Source organism: Nannospalax galili, unplaced genomic scaffold (assembly GCF_000622305.1).
Source record: "Nannospalax galili isolate Female #2095 unplaced genomic scaffold, S.galili_v1.0 scaffold72, whole genome shotgun sequence".
NCBI classification, from domain to species: domain Eukaryota; kingdom Metazoa; phylum Chordata; class Mammalia; order Rodentia; family Spalacidae; genus Nannospalax; species Nannospalax galili.
The window spans coordinates 10,091,419-10,106,777 of NW_008336933.1; positions in this window are offsets into that span (position 1 = coordinate 10,091,419).

Sequence of the window (15,359 nt, forward strand, 5' to 3'; positions counted from 1 at the left end):
CTGCTTTCTTATGCAACACAGGCCCACCTGCCCAGGGATGGTACACCCACAGTGGGCTGGGCCCTCCCACATCACTCAACAATCAAGATGGTACCCCATGGACATGGCCACAGGCCAGTCCAATGAAGGCAGTTTCCCAATTGAGGCTCCCTCCACCCAGGTGTGTCAAGTTGAGACTAACGCTATCCAGTATATAACCCAACAATGTCCTGTGTTTAGCTCTCAGTCCTGACCTCTTCCCAGCCAGAATTGTTAGTGACTGTGATGTACATCCCAGTAAGCTCTTGTAGAGGACAAACACATGTGAGCATTTGCTTTTTGAAGCTTAGCACTGCCTCAGCTGCTCACTACATTTCCAGGGCTGGTGGACTAATTGGTTCAGCCAGAGTGGACTCTTCCCCACAAAATATTTATGGTTTCTCTAGCCAGAGGAGGTAGGGAGGAGTTTGGAGGGGAACCCATAGGCTGTAAAGGGGGTGGCTTTCTGTCCTGGCTAGAAGGGAATTCAGTGTATGTGAGGGGATTCTGGTGCACAATATGTGCAGGAGTTGGGGTTGCCTAAGGAATGGGATCCACAGATAAGGGGGAAAGGAAGAAGATGCTCCATCTCTCATAGCTCAGTCAGGAAACACAAGTTCTTCAAGTAGTTCCATCAGAGAGAATTTAATTTAAAGACCTGGCTACGTAAACCCAGAAACCACACAAGAGACAGTGAATATGGTGGTTTGAATGAAAATGTCCCCCATAGGCTCCAAGTACTTGGACATTTTGTCCCCAGTGGTGGTGCTGTTTTGGGAGGTCTTAGAAGGTGTGGCTATGCTGGAGGAAGCATGTCACTTGGGGCAGGCTTAGAGAGTTCTTCAGCTTTGCTGGATCTCCAGTCGCTCGTTTGCTTCCTGTGCCTGCTTGAAGATGTAGAGCACAGCTTCCACTCCTGCCCTAGTCACCTCCAGCCACCACACCTTCTCTCCATGACAGACTGTAATTCCCCTGGAACTGTAAGGTCAAATAAATTCTTCCTTTCATAAGTTGCTTTGGTCAGTGTTTCTATCACAACAACAGAAAAGTGACTAATACAGTGAAAAAGCCGTTGAGTGCTCAGAGTTTGTTGCTGTGGAGCTTGGACCAGTTATGCTGAAAAAGTTGCAGACAATGGAGGCCTGGCTTTTGAAGCTTCAAAGGAAGCAGAGACTATCAGGGCTGTTTGTGTGATATTTTGAATTGAGAATCTGTGGGTTCTGGTTGGCTGGGGCCAAAGAATCAGCTGTGGTTAAGAAGAGACCAAAACCTGAGGTAAAACCTTTGCTTTACTGGGACAATTGATGCTGGTTAGCTGGGGCTCAAAAATCAGCTGTAAGTAACAAGAGACCGGCATTGCTGTGGTGAAGTCTACTGGGAGTTATTTCCTCAGGGTCAGGGAACAGAAACTGTGGTCCAGAGAGGACCCGAGCCTCCATCTCAAGCTGTTAGCAGGATTTGGTAATGTGTAAGGGTCTCCTGCATGGTTCTGGTGTTGAAAGTGTGAAGGGGTCACAGAGAGCAGCTGAGGCTTGGCACCTTGAGAGGCCAAGAAAAGCCATTGGTGAAAGTGCAGCCTCAATTACAGCAAAGACCCCAGGATTGAAGGGGGTCATGGAGAGAATGTGAGGTGCTGCACCCTGAGAGGCCAGAAGAGGCCATTGGTCTCCACAGTTTCTGTGGAGACCCCAGCTTTTTGGAATGCCAGGACCATGGGACGACCACCAAAGACAGCAGTAGGTGTGGGATGGAGCTGGCCTGGGTTTGTGAGATGAGCTGTGGACGGCAGAGTCAGAGAAGTGGAGATGCCAGAACCCTTTGGAGCCCAGAAGATCGTGAGCGAATCCCAGATGTCCAGTCTCGAGCTACTTTGCTAGACTTTGGTTTTGCTTAGGTGTGCCTGATTCTTCCCTTTGAAATAAGACAGTACTTGTTTTGGATTTTTCAGAAGCCCACAGTTGAGAGACTTTTAAAAAACACTATGGACTTTTAAGTGTTTGGATTTTTTTACGAACCATGGGGCTTTTAAGGTTGTGCTGTCTTCTGTTGTGATATTAATGTTAACATCATATCTTGGGGACAAGAATTGGAAAGGTTATGGTTTAATAGCATTGTGTTTGTGTGTCAAGTTGACAAGGGGTCAATTGTGCTGGATAGCTTTAGTGTCAACTTGACACACCTGGGTTGAGGGAGCCTCAGTTGGGGAATTTCCTCCATTGAACTGGCCTGTGGCCATGTCTATGGGGCATCTTCTTGATTGTTGAGTGATGTGGAGGGCCCAGCCCACTGTGGGTGGTGCCACACCTAGGCAGGTGGGCCTGTGTGGCATAAGAAAATGGGATGAGCATGGGCCAGGGGAGCAAGCCAGAATGCAGCATTCCTCCATGGCCTGTGCTTCAGCTCCTGCCTCCAGGTTCCTGCCCAGAGTTCCTACCTTGGGCTCCCTGATGAAATGTGACTTGGGAGATGTAAGCCAAATAAACGCTTTCATCCCCAAGTTAGTATTGGTCAGTGTGTTTTGTCACAGCAATGAAGAAACAAACTAGTACAGTGAACCACATCAGAATTTAACAAAGCAGGAAGATTCTACCCCCTGCAGCATCACAGGTAGGATTAGCCAGAGACTATAAACTGAGGCACTTGGTAGGAATCAGGCTAGCCTTGCTGTCAGGGAGCTGGGACTATAGAAAGGCCAAGGGCAGGAGATGGAGCCACTGTCTAAGATGCTTGAAGCTCCTTTATACCTCTAATGCCTTCTGTTGGTACAAAGTACTGGGGAGCCACATGGCATGAAAACCTAAAAAAAGCAGTAAAAGCAAAAAGGCCCAGGCAGATGGGCCTTGAAAGCAGATGAGCTGGTGACCAGCCCAGGATGGAAGATAAGGTGCTGTGCCAGGTGCCTTTAGGAGGTGCCTATTAGTGCTACATGATATTGTTGGAGACCAGAGGGGATGTACATCCATCTGCCCAAAACCATGCCAAGGCATTTGAAGGCATATTCTCTACCTCTAGGCTCTCTAATACCGTGGTGATGAATCAGGTCTAATCTTCTTTATAAGAGACTTTCTGGGGATCTTGGGCAGGGGCAGGGAGAGTTAAGTTGTGCAGGTGCTGGGGTCATTAGGTGGTTCAGTGCTCCATTTGGATTTTATTTACTTGAGGTTAGTGCAGGTGACCAGCAGCCCATGGGGAAGAGGTAGCCTGCCCATTACACTACCTTTTTCCTTTCTTGGTAACCATATGTACCTTTTGGTCTGGGTCAAAGATAAAAAAGGCACTAATTAGTGAGATGTGGCTCCATGGATTGATAGAGCTTGAACAATAGAAAGCCAGAGATGATGTCTGTCCAGCAGGTACATCATGCAGTCAGGAGCAGAATTTTAGGAACAGTGACATGAAAAGTGAGAAAGTGGGTTTCAGCCACGGTTTGAATGAGGGGGTGAATGTGAGGGAAACCAGGATTTCAAAGCAGAACCAACCAGTCTTTGGCCCAACTTTAGGCAGGACTCTTGGTGATAATGCTGTTTACCAGTCAGCTGCCTACATTCCAGGAAGACCAAGGCAAGTCCCAGCTCTAAACCATGTGAGCCATCGGTTTACTCACAGTTGGACCGTCTCCATTAACAACTCTGTGGAGGTCTGGAGGGGCGTTTTCTAGCTGGTTGCCTAATTTAAGTAGAATATGCCTGGACCATTTGAACTCAGATGACAGGGTCATAATGTACTGTGATGATGACACGGCATTACAGAATAGCCTTAAGGTCATTGAAAAGATCAACTCACTGGCAGGAGAACCCAAGTCTTATTGTGTGTGATATAATCTATGGGGGGGCTTTGGGCTCTCTGTGCTTTCTCTAGATCAAGAGTCTGAAGGTCACTAAGTGGTCAGAGCCACTTTTCTGAGCCTTCTTCCTTTATTTACTGGTGGTTCTTTGAAAGGAAAAAAACATTTTCCTCCTACAGTCAAATCTAAGCCACAGTGCCCCTTGCCTACCTTGCCCCTACCATAGTGGTGTTTTGTAAACCCTCAGACCTGTTTACATGATTGCTAAAGTGAATGACGGGAGCTGCCACCTCAAAGATGCTAATCTAGATGCACAGAAAACTTCCTTAAAAGAAATGTTAATGGTTGAAAGAATAAGGAAATTCACTGTGCTTTGACTGCATATTCCTGGCTCTCTCAACCTGTATTTCCTGATGTGGAGAGCATTGTGTAACCTCTTTATCTGGCACTGGATAAAGACCATTCATTCTGGGTCTGAGTGACCCATTCTAGCAGTTGGTGATCTCATTCCATTGGATGGTTGGGCTCAAAGAACACTTCATTAATTATACCTAGCACATCAAGTGCCCGGGAATCTGCTTCTCAAGAGAGTGATTTCACTTTATAAACACTCTCTTTAGCATAGTGCATGTTGTGACTGATTGCTCTCCTGGGAGCAGGGACAGTGAGATTGGAGAGGAACGGCAGGGGGCATGAACACTTTGTTCATGTATAGCGGGTCATCAGCCACACAGATCCGCTAGTGCCCTGCACCTCATTGTCTAAGAAAATGGGATTTATGTCCTTACTCTGACAGAAGGAAGTGAACATTGGAGTTCCAGGCCCATGATTCTTCCAGGGAAAATCCACTGCAACAATGTGGCTCACCCATAGTGCTGCCCCCATAGGTCCCTGAGCTTATTCACTCGTTCAACAAGTGTTTGACCATTCTGAGCTGAAGGCACAGAAGGACCTTTTAACCCTCATTAAACCCAGAGTTATAGAGTAAGTGGATGAAGGGGCTCCTGGCATTCTTTGACAACACAGAGGGTGGCCTGTCTACTATGGGAGGGGCAGCAGTGGGTTGTGCTCAGCTATTGGAACTTATTCTTTTTTTTAATTAAAAATTTTGATTTTTATTTTTACGTGTTATGAGTGTTTTGCCTGCATGTATATAAGGGCACCTGTGTCATGCAATGCCTGTGGAGGCCAGAAGATGGCGTTGGGTCTCTGGAGATGGAGTAAAGGACAGTTGTTAGGCACTATGTGGGTGCTAAGAACCAAACCTGGGTCCTCTGCAAGAGAAAACAGTGCTCTTTTTAAAAATTATTTAATCAATTAATTTTTATTTTATGTCTATGAGTGTTTTGGCTACATGTATGTAAATGCAGCAGAGTTGTGCAATGCCCTCTTCTAGGGTGTTGGATCCCCTAGTTGGAACTGCAGCTACAGAAGGTTGTTAGTCACCAGTGCCATCTCTGAGCCATCTCTCCAGCTCCTGAAGCTCACTCAGAGGAATTCTGTTGGTTGTGCGTCTGTCTAGATTGCATGCTCTAAGTTATAACCTAGCTCTGAACTTGGGAGACACATTAGCAGAGCTTCTCTCTTCTTCATCCTTTTCTCCCTCTCACTTCCTTACTTCATTTTCTCTGTCTTCCTGTACCAGTATTCTACAAACCATGGTCATCTCAAAGTTAGCCTCTAAAATCAAGACCAAGACAGGGTACATTCTGGGCTTCTGAGAATCTTGGAGAAAGGCAGAATCTGGAGCAGCCTCAAATCTGATGATTAAGAAAGGGGCAGGAATCCCTAACCAGGCATGGTAGAAACCAGGGCATGGAGGTGGCTATGGAGTAGAGGTTAGCTTGAGCCAAGGAGCCTGGAAGTCTAGCAGGAAGAGCAGAAGTAGGACTGAAAAATGGTACCCAAGAAGACCTCCTAGACACCAAGTTAGCCTCTTGGCAGGTCAGCAGACAGTCCCCTCACTCATTTATTGCCCATCAGGAGTGACCTGAGAACAGCTGCCTGGAGACATACAGAAGGGCACTGGGGAGAGAGGAGCTCTCGGAGGTCACCACAGAAGTCAGAATGGATCTGATACCTGGCTGGACTCTATACTGAGCCATTATGTGGCCTATTTCCTGGCATTTGGCTCTAAACAGGAAATCTGCTAACTTCTAAAGGGCTTCAATTTTGGAGTGACTTCTCAGAGAGCTCAGAATATCAAGGGGCATTTCCTTGGGATGCTGAGTTGAGAACAGGCTTTCATCTAGACTCTTCAGAGGTTTTCTTTCCATGCTGAAAAAAAATTATAGGTGGTGCCATTTGTTCAGGCACATGAAATGGGAGGGGGCAACTTCTGACGCTCTGGAAAGAGCAGGGGAATTCCTTTCAGCACTAGCCTGAGGAAGTCTCATGATTCTGGTTACCACTTTGGTCAAAATGGAGATGAAAGGACTCAGTTCAGCATCGGGAGCTGTAATTTTAATTCTGAGGGAGGCACAGTTAGATGAAAAACCAGCCTAACCTTTAATCTGTCTCTGAATGGAGGGGCGTATTCTCCTACAAATTGGACAAGTATTGTGAGCAGAATTTCTGCTTCTGGCCTCATTTCTAACAAAGCCTTGTAGGTGAGAAGCAACAGTGAGAAATGGATTTATGTATTTTTTCATCCAATGTTGTTAGATAAGATTGAATATCTACTGTGCGTGTGCGTGTGCGTGTGCGTGTGCGTGTGTGTGTGTGTGTGTGTGTGTGTGTGTGTGTTTGGGGTGATGGAATCCAGAGCCTTGCCATGGGAGGTCATTGCTCTACCACTGAGTCATGCCTTCAGCTCATTTAACTTTGCATTTTTGTCATTACTATTTTTAAAAGATTTATTTGTGTGTGTGTGTGTGTGTGTGTGTGTGTGGTGTGAGAGAGTAGGTGTCGGTGGAGGTCAGAAAAGAATGGTGGATCCCCTGGAGCTGGAGTTATAGGCCGTTATGAACTTCCTGATGTAGGTATGTAGGTGCTGGGAACCAAATGTGGATCCTCTGAAAGAGTAGCAAGCACTTTTAACCTCAGGACCATCTCTATAGTCTCTGTAATTATTTTATAAATGTGATTAGGAATAGCTGTTTTCTGGGGGAAGATTTCCAGTTGGTTAAAAAAAAAAAAGACAGCCTATTTTGGATAATCATATATGCTTCCATTTGAAGAGTTCTTTAAAACAAAATGATCCCTTGTTTTTAGCCTCCTGACAATTGTTACTCCATGACTTTATTACTTTTAGATTTGTCATTCTTTTAAAAAATTTGTTTAAATTTTTAAAAATTACATTTATTTACTTATTTTTTTATGGCTGTGTGGGCATGTATAGTACAGCACACTTATGGAGGTCAGAGGACAACTTGTGGGAGTCAGGTCTCTCCTTCAACCATGTGGGTCCTGCAGGCTGAACTCAGGTTGTCAGGCTTGGTAGAAAGCACCTATACCCCCTGAGCCATCTCACCGACCCTTAAAATTTCTTAAGACATTTTAGTTGTGGCATTTATATTAATAACATAAAATACCATTGGAGCTATTCCTAAGTGGGTAGTTTGGTGGTGTTAAGCACATTTACAGGGCTGGGCTGTCGTCAGCACCATCTACCTCCAGACTGAGTTTATCTTGCAGAATGGAACTCTGTCTCCACTCAACCCTAGAGTTCCTCTTCCAGACCCAGCAGTCACCATTTTACTTTCTGTTCTATAAGTTTGAGTTATCTGGATGTCTCCTGCTACTGGATCATAATGGTACTTCTTGTTCTGTGCTGGCTTATTTCACTGAGCATCATGTCCTCATGTATTTGGTCTTCTTGGTCTTTAACATATCATTTCCTCCTACCACCTGAGGGCTAACTCTTTTAAACCCTGGAAAGATCACCAGTGGAATTTAAAAAATACTTGCTAAGCCTGTGTCTGGAAGACAACACAGTGCTCACAGCAGAGCAGAACATCTCAGAGGTGAAAAAGCTAACCCACTGCAGCCTCTTTGGTGAAGAAGAGGGTCCTGTTAAGTGGCACCAGCTGGGAACCTCCTGCACGGCAGGGCCTGAAGCCAAGGGCAGGGGACGCTCTGCAGATGTGCCCTGCTTACAGGGTGCCAGCGGTCATGTTGCTCTCCCAGGGCTGTGGTAACAGCTGCTAGTGGAGTGGGGCTGGCAGCGGCTCTGGAGGGAGGCATGTGTAGGCTTCCTGCCAGAGCTGGCGAGCCGTGGGCAGCTGCCATAGAACTGAAGACAGGACAGGAACAGAGGGCGCCCTAAGAACACCAGACCTCAGTGCATGCCCCCCTCACAAAAATGTCACCCCCCACGTTGTCTTTGCAGCTCTTCAAACTCAGGGAATGCTGAGCAGCCTTTTCTCTCTCTGTCTCTCTCTGTCTCTCTCTCTGTCTCTCTCTGTTGCTCTGTCTCTGTCTCTGTCTCTCTCTCTCTGTCTCTCTCTCTCTCTGTCTCTCTCTGTTGCTCTGTCTCTGTCTCTGTCTGTCTCTCTCTGTCTCTCTCTCTGTCTCTCTCTGTTGCTCTGTCTCTGTCTGTCTCTCTCTGTCTCTCTCTCTCTCTCTGTCTCTCTCTGTTGCTCTGTCTCTGTCTCTGTCTCTGTCTCTGTCTGTCTCTCTCTGTCTCTGTCTCTCTTTGTCTCCTCTCTCTCTCTCTCTCTCTGTCTCTCTCTGTCTCTTGCTGGACAGAAGTGCCCCACACCAAGGCAGATGCTCAACCATGTCACGCATCGTTGGGGTGGGGCTGTCCCTGACACCAGCTTGTTTACCTGTTTACCTCCTAGAATTTCAAAGCTCCTGGGGGTGGGAGGGGTATGAGGGGTATGTTCTTTTGTCCCAGCAGTGATGCAAATAATCTCTAAGAATAGTGACACCATCTTTTTTTTTTTTTTTTTTTTTTTTTTTAAAGAAATGTAATTTGCTGCTGCCAATAACCAGGATTTCCCACCCCCAAAGAGCCAATACTGTCTCAGTATTTGTCAAATCTTCTACACTCTGATGACTGATGGGGGACTCAAGGGCAGTGTTTTACTGTTTTGGCATTGTTTGTCATCAGAAATGACACCTGAACAAAGAAAGGGGCAATCAGTTACAACTGCATTCAAAGTTTACTCTTTCCTGAGGGAGTAACCACATTCACATATCAATTGGGGTTGATAACCATAATATTGTAGCCTTTATAAATTATCTATGTAGTCATTTTCACCTTAAAAAACCATGCTGCCATCCATCAGCTCATTTTGGCTGTGGAAGAATGTTTATGATATTGCTTTAGTTGAAAAGAATGGAACTTAAAGGAGGAAGGGCTTGTTGAAGGCCATATAACAAGTCAACTGCAGTTAAAATACAGGTCTCCTGAGCCTTAAACCAGAGCTCTTTCCTCTGAACTGTGCTTGTGAAGAGCTTGCGAGAACCAGGAAAAAAATTCAAGACATGATGTATTTCTTTTTACTGATGGGCTGTGTTTCCCTATTTCTAGTCCAAGTGATCCTGAAATGGTAAATTAGTGATTACCTGAAAAATCGATATGAGACTGAACTATAAAAAAACTGGCATAAAAATTAAGATATTCAAGTATCAACAACTCGATATATTTCTAACTTTCTTCAGGTCACATTTTCCACATAGCTGTAAACTGGTCTTTTTCTTGGTTAATTTGCCTGGTTGCTTTGCTTTCAATTTTGCTGCCCCTTGGTCTGATCTGCCAGTGACCTCAGCTCATTGTTATAGCAGCCTTCATAGCTAATTGAGCCAATTCTGGAGGCAGCTGGCCAAATTTTGCAATTAACCCCAAACCCAGCCATTCAGGGTGATGCAAATATGAGTCACAGATGAGCAGTTTGCAAGAATTTTCAACAGGTCTAGCCTGTTTCAGACTCTGCTGAAAAAAGGAATTCGATCAGTATTCTACACTGGTCATTTAGCCTAAATGTGTGCGTGTGTGCACGTGTGCTAGGGAGCAGGCCTCTGCTGAGGTTGTTACAGGGGCACCTTTAGAAACTCAGGAGGGTATCTTGGCTGAATTTCAGGCATGAAGGGCTGGTTAGTCGAGTGGTCAAAGACATATTATTAGTGTCATTCAGTCTTACCATCCGGCGGAAGCTTGTACCTTGCTTCGCTTGCCTGGCTTCCACCATCTGGAGGGAAGTTAGGATTTGCTCACCAGGGACCAGGAATGGGCAAGCTCCAAGTGGGAACTGCCTGGCAAAAAGTCTGTGGCCACCATTGCAAGATGGTAGAGACGTCTGTTTCCTTCAGATGGTTGAGAAACGAGGACAGCGCTTTTGTGTTTTTGGGTTACATGATACTTTGAACCACTTAATGTGGGGCATAAAATTATATTAAACGGGGAACTCTCTGGTGCTGCTGACTTGGGGTACATCCCCAAGGTGTGTCTCTGTGACTCTGCCCTGGCACTGGGGGCTTCATTCTGACTTTGCACTCTAAGCAGAAAGAACTCAAAAAAGGCTCGGGTAGAAAACCCCGTTTTCCTCAGAAAGATTGCAGACCCCCAGGCTAATGTCACAAAGGGTATCTGGACCACAATTCTGGTGAGAATTTTGGAAAGTGTGTAGGAGGGATGCAAAATCTTCCTGAAGTCAGCGAGGTAGTGGAGCAGTGTGAAGTCAGCCTTATGGAAAGAAGAAAATCCAACTGTAAGCTGTGGCCTTTGCTGATTTCCATGGTGCAAAAATAATCCCATTGTGGCCAGTTTTGGAAGTGTACAATTTAACAAGTGGCTTCAAAGTTTCTGGGTGGTTTGATAATCTTTTCAGAGCCCATGTGAGCTGATTCCAAAGTGCACTAGCTCCATAGCTTCAATATTGAAATGGAACAAATGTGTCACCTAGGTTAAAATGTAAAGATCTGAGCTAGAAGTGAATCTCCCTGGGAGGACCTGGCCCCTGCCCTCCCCTCCTCTCCTCCCTTCCTTGCCAATCTCAGGGGAGCAATATCCTCTCACCTCACCAGTGCTTGACTCCCAGCCCTAAGATCAGGTTCAGATACCTGGACACTGTACTCTGTCACTACTCCAGGAGCACCCAGAGTCAGTGTCTTCCTGGAAACACTTTCCAACCCTCATGCCTAGAGCTTTAAGCATCACGAAGCCTCCCACACAAGCAGGTGCAGAACTGCTTGCTGCAGTCAGGTAGACAGAGTGACTACAGGGCCACACTGCTGATCCCCCAGAGGGAAGTTGCTGAGGGCCTGCCACTGAGAAGGAACATGGAATTGTCTCAGATTCCTCCTGGAGTGGCCCATGCATAATTTAAAACAGCTGTCTGCCAGAGAAGAAACTCAGTTCATTGGTTAGGCAGGTGGAACCCAACCTTGTGTGATGTTATAGGACCTTGGGATGGTTTTATTCCAGAGGAAATTCCTGTGATTGCAACTGGAAGAATGCAGTGTTCAATAATAAATTATTTCAGTTATGCAAACAGTAAAGCTGTATCTGTGTTTTACCAGCACATTTTTTTTTTTTTAAAGCTAGTGCTCAGGTTCCTTATGGGTAAAAACCAAGCAGCAGACATGAACTATTCTTAGGCACCTGTCCATTCTGTGCTGCGCTTCCAGGGTGCTGAGCTCTCACGTCTCCACACTGTTCTGTAAAGTTCCCAGCTCCTTTATATATTTGATTGTTGGTTTTCATACTACTGGGGCATCTTATGCTCCACAGAACCCCACTTAGCTGTGCAAAAATATATAGTTTTATTACTAACAAACTCAGAGAGACCTTAGATTATACTAAGAGTTTATTGGGAGTTGCATCCAGGATCCTCAATATTCTAGGGTGTATTATCTGTCAGCAAACAGTGCTAATTTCAGATCACTTCCCCCCAAAGGACACTGCATTGTCTCCTAGGGATGCCATAGCAAGGAGTCATAAACCAGATGGTTCAGAACAACATATATTTATTTTTATGGTTTTAGAAGCTGGAAGTCCAAAATCACAGGGTTGAAGGGCCCTGCTCTCTTTGAATGCTGTAAAGGGAAAACGTGTTCCATAGTTTTCCTTTGTTCCTATTATCGCAAAAAATTCTTGGGTCTTCTTGGCATGTGGAAGAATCGCTCCACTTTCTGCCTCTCTCTGCACATTGCCCCATCCCCTTCTGTATTTCTGTATTTCTTTTCTCTTATGAGGACACTGATCACACTGGACTAGGGCCTTGGGTTATCAAGTTTGACTTTATCTGAACTTGGTATCTATAGAGACTCTATTTTCAAATATGGTCACAATCACAAGTACCAGCAGCAGGGATTTTAACATGGGTTTTGAGGCACGACAGAGAGCTCTTATTCCCTCAAAGTGATACTTCCATGAACACATTTTTGGAAATGATGTCCCAGAAACTTGAACTGTAATTAGAATTTACTAATTAGATTTAGGCTGAATATCCCTTATCTAAAATGTTTGGAACTAGAAATATTTCAAATTTCTGGTGTGTGTGTGTGTGTGTGTGTGTGTGTGTGTGTGTATGTGTAAATTCTGGAATATTTGCATACAGATAATGAGAAACCTTGGGGAGGGAGCCAGGTAAAAATACAGATGCATTTGTGTTTCATACACACCTTATAGCCCGAGGGAGATTTTGTACAATGCTTTTAATGCACTTGTATGGAACTTTCCACTCAAGTGTCATGTTTTGTACTCAGAATGTTCAGTTTTTAGAGCATTTTGGATTGCAGATTTTTGGATTAGGGATGTTCTGCCTAACAAAACCCTTAGATTATGGGTTCTTGGCTTGATATCAAAGGGTAATGAGAAGAAAATGTGATTTGCCCTGATCTTTAAAGACAGTATTTCCTTCATTTATGAGGAGAAGGAACAAGCCACAGTAATTTCAGCGTACCTGCGACTCTGCCAATGACACAAATCGTGTTTTCATTTTGCACTGTTAATGAAGAAACACATAACAATACTATAGTACAAATCTGTTTGAATATTTCAATACTTTTATTCCAATGCCCTTGGTCTCCTTTACAGTCCTTCATGCTTTCTTTACGCATTTGAAAATTATATTTTGAGGAAATATAAGGTTATAACAGTTAAAGGTGCCTGTGGCTCAAAAAAGATAAGAATCTCTGTCGCCAGTTGTGGCACCCATGGACCAAAAATTATAGTCTCCTATGGAAGGGTTTACCTGAGAGATGCATGCACAATCTCTTCACTTTTATAATCAAAAAGAATTAATAAATCAGCCAAAGATGCAGTTATGTGCCACTTAATGACATCCCGAGAAATCCATCTTTAGGCAACTTGGTAGTTGTATGACTATAACAGAGTGCTTTGCACACAAATCAAGAAGCAGTGACATCACTAGTCAATGTCATCTTATGAGATCACCATGGCATATGAGAGCCATCATTAACTAAAATGTTTTACTTAACACATAAGCATTGTAGGATACTTCATTTGTAAATGAAATGCCTAATTAAGGCAAAATGTAACAATAGGTCACACATAGGCTAATGAGTTATCTGTTACAATAATCTTCAATGGTTACTTTGTATTCTTTATAAATAGGTCACAGAATCAAGCTAAGTTTTGTCTACACAGAAGAGTATAATTTGGAAAATCTGTGTATATACTAATGAGTATATAGATAATTTGCTAGAAAATATATTCTTTTTGAATTTGTTTACATATATCAAAGTTTAACGTATTATATAAATGAGGGTCTCCTTGAAATTGAAGGGGTTTCTAGGACAAGGGACTTGCTCTACAACAACCAAGAAGCCCCTGGAAAATCTAGGTGGTTCACCTGGGTTATATCATCTCTCACCTTCATGAATGAACACAATGGAAGTGACAGTGGTCAAGAGCTCCTCAGAAAGTGTGATCCCTAAGAGCTGTTTGGCCTTATGAGGTTGGAGCTCTAGTTTGGTCTGTCATTGAATTGCATGACTGCAGGCACCTGCCCTCACCTTCTGAGCCCTATGTTTCCACTTCAAAAGGGAGGCTCTGTGAGTACATGGCCTCTCCTGGGATCTGGAGAGGTACCAGTGAGATGGGGATGAGACACTCTCTATGAACTGCAAACACCACTGGATGAACATAACCATACAACAAGGCTTTGAGTCTTATGTGGCAAGTTCAGAATGGTTATAGATTGAAGGCATTCTCTGTGTTACTAGAACTATCTCTTTAGTTATTCCCTCATGGACACAGAGGTCAAGGCCCCCTTGGTAAGTGCCCAGCAAGGCCACAGGAAGGAGGTGTTTCCCTGTTCCCTCCTCCTAGGTCCTGCCTTCTCTTGGAACAAGCTCTTCCTCTCAAGCCCCAGTCTCCAGGTGTGGTTTGTGCTTCCATTCTCTTTCACAATGTTCACCTACAGGCAGTCCCCTCAGGGCAGTGGTCCTCACCCTCAACTGCTCATTGGAACCACTGGGGTAAACTTTCATTGTCCTGATGCTGGGACCCACCCATGATGACATCAGAATCTCTGAGAAGCCCTGGCCAGCAGTGGATTACATACCCCAGTGATTGCAATGCACACCTTAAAAGACCATTTGTGTTGCCTGGAAGTTAATCTGAAAACTGAGCCAGTGACTCTTTTGTCCCACCCAGGGATCCTTTTGCGTCACTATCTTCAAGAAATGTTTTGTTGCATGGGTGGATGATGAAACATGGGTTGTTAAGTGAAAGTGGCAGTACAAAGCATGGGATACTTCCTTATGAGTTATCAGAGTTCTAGAAGTGTCTAAAGCAACACAGGCTATTGCTCTTGCCTTTGGTTACCCAATTGTGCTGGAGAGCTTTGGTTGTCAACTTGACACACTTGGGTTGAGGGAGCCTCAACTGGGGAATTGCCTCCACTGGACTGGCCTGTAGCCGTGTCTGTGACGCATTTTCTTGATTGTTGAATGATGTAGGAGGGCCCAGGCCACTGTGGGCAGTGCCACCCCTGGGCAGGTGGGCCTGTATTGAGAAAGCAGGCTGAGCACAGTAGGGGGAGCAAGACAGTAAGCAGCTGTCCTCCATGGTTTGTGCTCCAGGTTCCTTCCCTGAGATCCTGCCTTGACTTCCCTTGATGATGGACTGTGCTTGTAAGCCAAATAAACATTTTCCTCTCCAAGTTGGTTTTGGTCAGTTTTTTTTTTTTAATTTTAAATTTTTACAAAAACTTTTGAGAATTTCATACATGCATATAAGGTGTTTTGATTGAATCCATGCCCACTACTTCCCTTCCAACATTCCCCCCTCTGAAGAGGTAACCCTAAAAATCTTTTAAGGATTAGATACAAGCTCCCAAATACTTTTGACAGTTTTGGACTTTGGGACGGGATATGTTGCTAAGAAGCCTAAGGACAGTGTGACTTTTAGCCAAGAAACTGGCTACTTTTCTTTGGGTTCTTTTTTCCTAACTGCCTAGCCAATTCCTACATCTTATTCTTATCACACCATCCTCTGAAGAGGTTACCCAAATTGCAGATAGGGAATTGGGTTGCAGACTGTTCTATCTTCTTCCATGCAGAACAGGGATGCAAGGTGAAGCAATTGGGGTACCCCTTCAGTGAGTCTATCTAAAAGACTCCCAAATTGCATAACTCTTAT